General features: G+C 38.2%; 1 long non-coding RNA gene across 2 annotated transcripts in view; it reads left to right on the forward strand.

The window, feature by feature from the left end:
* LOC140598563 (uncharacterized) overlaps window positions 1–9,066 on the forward strand; it is an 89,627-nt gene extending 80,561 nt beyond the window's left edge. For both annotated transcript variants that reach the window (XR_012001007.1, XR_012001008.1), the window contains 2 exons: window positions 4,877–4,968; window positions 6,169–9,066. This is a non-coding gene — a long non-coding RNA (uncharacterized lncRNA). The remainder of the gene's footprint in view (window positions 1–4,876; window positions 4,969–6,168) is intronic.
* The last annotated feature ends 694 nt before the right edge of the window (window positions 9,067–9,760 follow it).

A 9,760-nucleotide genomic window follows, 5' to 3' on the forward strand; every position in this document is an offset into this window, starting at 1 on the left:
TAAGGCATTAAGAAACAGGAGAGAATGATGGTTAAGAATGATTTGGTCACCTCACTGAGCCTTTTTGGATTCCTCATAAAGTTAATATTTGCTTACTATTGTAAACTTCTATACCAATTTTCAAATGTTTCATATTATTTTCCTTTTGGAAACTGCCTTCATTAGGAGGGTGGTGAGGAAGTCATCAAAAGCAGGATGTTTGCTTTGGTAAATATTATGTATGTGCCAGTGGATATTTTGAAATTTATTATTATTACTAGTAGTCATATTAGTATTAGTATTTTTAAGGGGTCTTCAGGTGGGCGGTGTGTGGTGAAAACAAAGTATTTCTAATCTATGTGGCTTTTAACCCCTACAGTAGCTTCCTTAAATTTTCATTTCATGAAGTGTTTTCCAGTGTGTCAAGTTCTTAATCAGTTATGCCTATGATGGTTCTTGGGAAATCTTAATGAAAGACACCAATCAAACCTTGAGTTACTCATGTGTGAATAAGGCTAGAACTTTCCTGACCTTTAAAACAGATGCTACCACAATAACATTCACTGTCAAAGTTCACTCTGTCCCCAGAATTTAGTTTCCTTTATGATTCCATATGAATTTATATAGGCTGATTTTCTGAAGATGCCTTCTGTGAGTGGTCCTTTCTGATTGATAAGAAAGCATATCCTGTAGGAAAAAAGAAGGGTATATGGCATGTCATATGCCAATCCCAGAGCAAAAGCTTGCTTCCTTTGGGAAAGAGGTAGGGAATGTGATGGTATACGGTTTTAGAGCTGGAAAGACTAAAGTCAATTTAGATTCTTTAGTCAATGTCTCTCTATAGTTTCTACCCAAAAGTCCACCTTACACTCATACACTGAAACATTGTAATCACTTACTTTAATCAGATTTTTTCATTGAATTTACCCTTTTAAACAAACTTCCATGTTTCAAGGCCTTTGTGGAATCCTCGCCTGTCTCCTACTTTACCAGTCTTTTCTCCTTATTCCCTTCCATAGATGCTCTTCCCCCAAGTATGGAATACTTTTTGCCATATTCATTTCCCATTTGTTGATTCCCCTTAAGTGATTACATCCTCCATTCCTACTACCTCTATTTCCTTTCTTTTTCAAACCAAGCTCAAATGCTCTCTTATTCTCTTATTACATTCCCTTCATGAGTCTTTCACTGTCCTTTGATCTATCTTCATGTCCTCTCCCTGTGGTGTAGAACAATAATAAGGGCTGGAGTCAGAAAGACCAAGGGATTGGAAACCTATGATGCTTCTTATTGTGTGACCTGGGGCACATGCAAACTGTTCTGAAACCTTTCTAACTTTCTAACTCATTTGTAAAGTGTGGAGGACAGTAGTTCTAGCTACCCCCTAAAACTGCTGTGATGCAAGGACTGGGGTAGTAGGTAGCATGTAACTAACATGGTAAATTTCTCCACATCTAGCATAACATTCCCAAATCTAGTGTAGTCCTTGCAGAGGTACTGGATATTCAGTAAATTTCCACACTAACAATTCAGTACACCAATTTGAGATAACACAGGCCAAACTCTGTGGCTTTCATTAAGCATATTCTGTTAGAATTAATGGACTCATATTTGCCACAGGATGCATCTTTATGCTTAGGTAAGATGTTTTCTAGTGTTAGATTAAGTAGACTCAGTTGAAGGAGACCTGAGACTACTGTGAATTCAGGAAGACAATGGCAGAATGTGAAGATGATTCATGCACACAGAGTCCATTTTGACTGATCTTAACAGGCCTACATGGGTCTCTGTGCAAACAAGTGGAATGGATAAAAAGTTGTCCTGCTGTATTGGCCTCATGACTCTGCAGTGGCTAAATCAAATGACACTATCAATGCTCCTCAGCCACAGCCAGGGGCTGTCTAATAATTTCCACATTTGAGGGTAGGTTTGTATGAAAACACTTGGCCTCTCCAAGTTCCTTCTCCTCAGGAAGGCAATAAATGACCAAACTGAGACCTACCAGAATTGGAAAGGGCAAGTTGTCATTATTACAGATATCTGTGAGGGAAACTCCAAAGAGCTGTCCTGGTTTTGCAGATGGTGCAGTTGTGCACTGGTTGTTCTTGCAAGTGCCAGCACACCGCCAAAATGCCGAGTTTCTGAAAGCACTGCTTTCATGGTCTTGTGGCCTGTATCTAAGGAAGAAGGTTGATTAGTGTATTTTAATTCACTTAGCCTTATTTTCACCATGGCCATTATACAGCATGTCATCTAGTGTAAATGTCCCCAGGATGATTAATTAATGGGGTCACTTCAAAAGGGTCAAGTAATGTCAAATAAATATGGAAAAAAAATTGGGGCATTTGACTTTCAAAGGGAAAGTATGAATTTTCCAAACCTATTTGACAGGGGAACTCTTTCTGGGAATGGGAACACAATCCTTGGATCGTATATTCTATATGCACTGATAGCAATCTCTGTCTATACACTGGCATATGTAAGAAATGTACAATTCTGTAGTTCTAAATAGCTCACTTGATGTCTAGTTTGATAATCTGTTCCAAGATTGCTGGAGATTTAGGATTTCTTAATTGCCCTCATGAGTGTGTCTATGTTCTAGAGTCTTTTGGTGCTGTGGAGGCTGTAAAATAGTGAAGTGGCACTTATCTGATTGCTCTGTGTCATTGATCTATACTAATAGCCGCTGAGGTGTCCAAACTGCTATCTGACCATGGGAAATTGGTCTGTGTGACTGTTGCTGAGGCATGTCTTTCAATCGCAGTGGCTCTCTATTTCTTCCATACTATTCTGGGACTGATCGAAATACATTTACTAACTGATCTGTTCCATGTTGAGGTATAAGGAATTCTGCATGGACATAGAGGGCCATCTTTCTTAGACATGTCAGCTCGCTATTCTGTGAGGAATTTCTGCTTCCTTTTGGTTTCCATCCAGGAAATGGTGCAGATATCCCATGTACCTACCCTGTGGGTTTGGGCTTTTCCTGTGAGATTGCCACAGAAACCTTTTACTCTATGCCATGATCATTTTTGTTTCCTAGAAAGTTAATCTGTAAAACTGATAAGCAACATGGACCTCCCTTTTCCTAATATTCTCCTGTTGCTTTATTCCCTGAGAATGTGATTAGTTGCCTAAGGCAGCTTAAGACAGGAAGATGGATGAGGGAAAGACCTGCGGTAAGAAATGAGTTTTTATTTCTAAGACATTTCCAACCATACTTGGAATATCCCTTAGGAAATTCTGGGGTACAGAACTGAGGATTAAAAGGCAGTAAAGGAAAGGATATGTGTAGTAGTGGTGCTGCCGTGAGTTTTATGATGTGTGCTCTCAAGTAATAATGCCTCCTTGTCTTGTGAACCACCATCTTTGGCATGGTCCTTTGCACATCCTCTCCCGCATTAACTCTTGAGAAGTCTCTCTTGCTTCTGGGAGCTCTTCCTCCACCTTATGAAAAGAGGAGAAGCTACCTTATGGAAGACATAGGGACCAATTGAGTTCCAGCACCAATAGACAGACACCTACGTTAGCTCCAGATGAGCTCCAGGCTAACTGCAAGTGCACAAGTGACCTCAACTGAGACCAGAACTGCTCAGATGAGCCTCCACTGAAGTGTTATATGAATCAGAACCAAATTAAATGGTTGTCTTACCTACTGAGTTATGGAATCATTTTTATTATCCATGTAAAAATATACAGCACAACACAACACAGTACAATACAGTACAATACAATACAATACAAAAAGTATGTAATAGGATATGGTAGGCATTGAAGATAGAGAAGATATTTTGTGGGAAGTTTTCCTCAATATCAATATATGGGACCAAGGAAAAAAATTTAAATGGAAATAGCAGGGTCTTGGAAGGGGCTCGTTTATCATCACTGGAAAAATAAAGAAAGAGGAAGTGTCAAGTGCCGTTATGGAGTATCCAGTCTTCAGTGACTTAGTAAACTGTAGACATATAGGTGAATGGACCCATACCAGATCGGGATTTGGTATCATTGGGCAGTTGTGCCTTTTTGAAATTTACTGTTCTTCTTACTGGCTGGATTCAACAGTTTGTTTTTCTGTCACAGATGAAATGAAAGACAAACACTTGATTTATACCAGCGAATTCTCAGATATGACACTAGACTCATCTTAATTCCTGATGACATGGATTACCCTAAAGATTACCTCAACACAATGTGGTATTTGTCGTAAAAAGAAGACATATCAAAACTAGGGAGGAATCGATGATATGGGTCTCCAGGTTCTGAATCTAAACTCTGTTTTATAAAATGTGGTGTTGCCAGTGAGCTGTGTTTAACTAGGCTCCAGTAATACTAACACTAGTCTCAGGGGAACTTCTCCTAGTTCTATTAGTTGGCTTTTTAGAAATGTGTTTTACATCCTTTATCTTATTGAATCTTGACAAAATTTCTAAGATTTGGACATTATGTTTTTCCACATTTTGGGCATAAATAAAGTGATACTGAGCTAGACTAATTGGCCAAAGGTCATATAGCTGACAAATGGGAGCACTGGAGTTTGTACTCTGGAGAGGTGGTTTGACATCAAGTCAAGTCCTTTTCTATCAGTGTTGCTGGTTCTTTTCAACTCATTTTAAAGAGCACTGAATTTCTGAATGCCTCATGAGACACTGAGGAAAAAGAGGAGGGAGGAGGAATAAAAGCCCCATGCTCTGGTTTCAACCAGAGCACATTTATATATTATAAATTGAAATACACAGTTATGTATTATATGCTTAACAACATATATAATATAATATATATGTGGGATCCATTTAAAATTGTGCTCAAAAAAATTCCCTAAAACTGTATCATTCCATGCTATCTCCTAATACTGCTAGAAACTTCTTGAAGTTTCTATGCTTTTATTGGTCTCCAACAGTGTGAAACCTCCCTTGACCTGTGAGCCAGCCTTCGGAAGAAGGAGCAGCTGAGAATCATTGCCCTGGGGATGCCCTGGGCTCCAGAACAGGGGTAAGTATCTGCCAGACCAATGGCAACCTTGCTGTCTGCTTCTGGCTAAAGCCAATTAAATTATTCACAGTACCTGCGGCCTTCTCATTGTTATCACAACTCATTGAATTCTCTCCCAAGAGAGAAGTGATGTCTACTCCAAATATCTTGAGGCAATTTTCAATCAAAAAGTGTACAAGAGAAACCTGTAATGAAAAGGACCACAAAGGGGTGCTCTTTTTCATATGGCATAGCTATAAGTCACATTTTGTTTATAAATCTTGGATCTAACCAATAATGTGAAAGACTTCTAAGAAGAATGCAGAGTTAATAAAAATATACAGAAAGCAGAGTTCCCAAAGAGAAATAACATAGAGTGATACTTTCCGTTGTACTTTGGGTATAGATTTTAAAATAGTACTAGTCAGTGGGCTAAAGTTATAATTTGTGGCCTAGTTTAATAGCTAACATTGTGATACCTATGGTTACATCATTAAAACTAAGATAGTTTTTGAAGTAACCTAATTTGTTAAACTTTACTTATTTTTTTAAATTTTGTTTCCAATACATATTGGGTTATAACTTCTGTATAATATCTAATTAAAATGTTTAAAGCATAGAGAAAAACTTATGAAATCAATTTCTTAAATGAGGAAGTATCTTAGTGGAATTTGGAGATTCCTGAGGGTTTCTTTATATTTGTTTTTTGTTTTTTGTTTTTTTTGAGGAAAAACTCACATGGCTGGAGAGAAAACATGTCTGTCTGTATAACTGCAGTCCCTCCTCATGTCTTCCTTTGTCTAATGCTGTCTCTCGGCATGTGCTTGGGGAAAAGCAGTCATCTTATTAGACATGTGTGGCTCCATTAGGATGTTCTGGAATATTCTACTAGTTTCTGTCTGATGTAACAGAGGCAAAACAGTAGCCATGTATTTTTCTAAATGAGCCACAACTTACAGAGGAAGGTCAATGTGTTTGGAGCCATGGGTACTCATAGTGCCCGATCCACCTAGGATGTGCCAGTACTGACTAGAGGACCTAGGTGTTGTTACCATTGTGTTATCAGGAACCCATGGCTTTGCCCAAAATCCATGGCTTTTGCCTTTACAAGCTCCCCCACCCCTCAAAGATCAGGCTGAGAGTTTAACCTTGGCATGTCAAACTCCAAAGCCCAGTTTCTTTTCAATCATATCACACCACTCTTCTCTCTTGTTTATTTAGGTAGTGTAGTATTGAACCTCCTGGATGGGAAGAAAGCGACTCAACTGCTCTGCGTTTCACACTTTAACAACATCCCTTCCCATATTCCACCAGAGTAGGATAACGAACTCTGCCATTCCAAGGAAGCCTATGAAGTTGTGCACATTTAAGAACTGATCCATCCAGTTCACTACGACACATTTCAGATTCAAAGCATGGATTCTAAACCTCAAGGGACACAAATGAGAGCTCTCTTACCTTTTTTATAAAGTTGTTTATCAATTCAAAGCTGGAGGAATTAGGTGGACAAAGAATGCATGGCGCTATACTCTCTGATAAATTATAAACTGTCATCTGATTGGATGAGGATTGTTGCTCAATATTGTATAACACTCCAAAAAGGCATCACAAGAGAACAACATTCGCTTTTGGCAGCTGGGCTAGAAGCCTAAAGTCAGAAAGATGCACTTTTGAATAAGGCAAGTCTTTGCACTTAGGAAGCTGGAAGTATAGAGATGGAGAACAGAGGACATCTTTCTAGATCTAGTTCACAACCTGCTGTAGCAGAGTTCCAGGCATGAATGTATACAAAAATGTTTCACCGAATTCGATTTCTGAGCTAACCCACTCTCGTTAAATGTTTGACAAATGTAAGATTATACCACGGGCTGTTGATGCTCTAGGATCTCTCTTAGGCCACTGAATTTTGTCTACCAGTTTCATATATTCAGAAGGTGTACAATGGCTAAGGAGTCCACATTAATAATGCTCTTCAGGCGAAGAGCATTAATAGCCATAAGGCATGCCTGTATTCTGAAACATGCGTCCATGGGTCTGAAGAATTGAAACTCTTTGGCTTTGATCATTACTGTAGTGAACAAAGTGGCAAATGTAAGCCAATATTTTCCTAAAAGTATTTTGCCTGTATTTCTGAGACATGACCAGAGTAGAGTAATTATTGCATCATTACCTCTGGGCTGCATTTATTTTCTCCTCCTCAGTCACTTCATCAAAAACACCAAGCCATTTATCCTAGAGGTCAGATAAAAGTAAACTTCCTTGGATATTTAGAAGAAAATACTATGTAGATAACAAAAATACACACACACACACACACACACACACACATATTGGAAATATTACAGAGAAAACACTTAGTTGAAAACTTCAGTTAAGTCCCTACTTCTTTCATAGATACCCAAACTGTGACCCACACGGAGCTCAGCTCTGACTCTCCATCGATGTGCACATGCGAAAGAAGGTGTGTGGATTTTCTCCAACAAAAACGAAAGCTTCAAAGCAGAGCCTAAGCTTTAGTGGAAATGAAGACAAAGCTCCATTCTATCATATGGCACTTACTCTTTTGTGTGCTTTTTTGGAAACTACTAAAAAAATACTCTCATAACTGCATCATTCTTCCTTTCAATCACTGTATCAAATAGTGTAATGGCAAACTCATGATGGTCCTGAAGATATATTAATTTCTAGTGTAGGCCAATTCTCCAGATAGTTTGACATGATACTATTCAGGCCAAGGTTGCAGAGTCTGATTCTCCACAAAGATTAGTCAACTTTAGGAAGGGAAAACTTTAGAAATGTCTAAGAACTCTACACACACTTGGTCACCATCTTCCTAGTCTGTGCTTATAACACAGAAATAGAAAAGACCTGACTAAGTCTTGCTAGAAAAGTCAATTCCATGTGTGCAGCTTAAAGAGGGCAACACTTACCATGCTGTGCAAGTACTTAATGTATCATCATTCTTTCCCCTTTCTCTTGGTGTCTATACATATATTTACTGGTGTGTTTTATTATAGCCCAGTGTAGTAGTGGTCAGAGACTATTGCTATCTATCATAGAGTTAAACAGTAATGGGGGACAAGGAAGGACCAAATATGACCTTGGTTCTAAGAGTGTCATCATTATTGCCTTAACATAGTTTTGTTCAGAGTTGTTAGCAAGTGCCAAGGTAGATGGATTAAATTGTTTGTTCTAGTTCTCACTTCTTTCTCCATTTCCCTTTTAGGAATATAACTGGATATCTGTGAATTAGCTGTATAATTTCAAAAACCTATTGTTTTAGTCAATCTTTTGAATTTTAAGAATCGAAACTATTTTTGTATGTTGTGCCTACTCCAAAAGTTAGATTTATCAAAAGAGGCATGTAGCCAGAGCTTGTTACCATGTCGTTATAACCTTGGATGGTGGGATAGACATCTCAAATATTAATAAAAGGATGCTTAGGATGTGGTGAAAGGAGACACAAATGGCAAAATCCTTCCTCCATGACTTATAAAGTAAAAGGCATTAAGAGACAGGAGAAAATGATGCTTAAGAATGATTGCCTCACTGAGCCTTTTTGGATTCCTCATAAAGTAAACACTTGCTTACTATTGTAAACTTCTATACCTATTTTCAAATGTTTCATATGATTTTTCTTTTGGAAACTGCCTGCATTAGGAGGGTGGTGAGGATGTAATCAAAAGCGGGATGTTTGCTTTGGTAAACATTATGTATGTGCCAGTGGATATTTTGAAATTTATTATTACTAGTAGTCATATTAGCATTAGTATTTTGCATGGGGTCTTCAGGCGGGCGGTGAATGGTGAAAACAGAACGTATTTCTAATGTATGGGGCTTTTAACTCCTACAGTATCTTCCTTAAATTTTGATTTCATGAAGTGTTTTCCAGTGTGTCAAGTTCTTAATCAGTTATGCCTATGATGGTTCCTGGGCAATCATAATGAAAGACAACAATCAAACCTTGAGTTGTTCATGTGTGGATAAAGCTAGAACTTTGCCCAGCTTTAAAACAGATGCTACCACAAGAACAGATTCACTGTCAAAGTTCACTCTGTCCCCAGAATTTAGTTTCTCCTTTATGATTCCGTATGAATTTATATGGGCTGATTTTCTGAAGATGCCTTCTGTGAGTGGTCCTTTCTGATTGATAAAGGAATGCATATCCTGTAGGGAAAAAAAAGAAAGAGTATATAGCATTTCATATCCCAAGCCCAGAGCAAAAGCTTTCTTCCTTTTGGAAAGAGGTAGGGATGTGATGGTATACATTTTAGAGCTGGAAGTACTAAAGTCAATTTAGATTCTTTAGTCAATGACTCTCTATAGTTTCTAACCAAAAAATCCACCTTACAGTCATACACTGAAATATTGTAATCACTTATTTTAATAAGATTTTTTCATTGAATTTATCCTTTTAAACAAACTTCCATGTTTCAGGGCCTTTGTGGAATCCTCGCCTGTCTCCTACTTTACCAGTCTTTTCTCCTTATTCCCTTACATAGATGCTCTTCCCCCAAGTATGGAATACTTTTTGCCATACTCATTTCCCATTCATTGATTCCTCTTTAAGTGATTGCATCCTCCATTCCTACTATCTCTATTTCATTTCCTCTTTTCAAATCAAGCTCAAATGCTCTCTTCTTATTCTCTTATTACATTCCCTTCATGAGTCTTTCACTGTCCTTTGCTCTATCTTCATGTCCTCTCCCTGCAGTGTAGAAAGATAATAAGGGCTGGAGTGAGATAGACCAAGGGACCAGAAACTTATTATGCTTCTGATCTATTGTGGGACCTTGGGCACATGCAAACTGTA

The sequence above is a fragment of the Vulpes vulpes genome, chromosome 4 (assembly GCF_048418805.1).
Source record: "Vulpes vulpes isolate BD-2025 chromosome 4, VulVul3, whole genome shotgun sequence".
Classification (NCBI taxonomy): Eukaryota; Metazoa; Chordata; class Mammalia; order Carnivora; family Canidae; genus Vulpes; species Vulpes vulpes.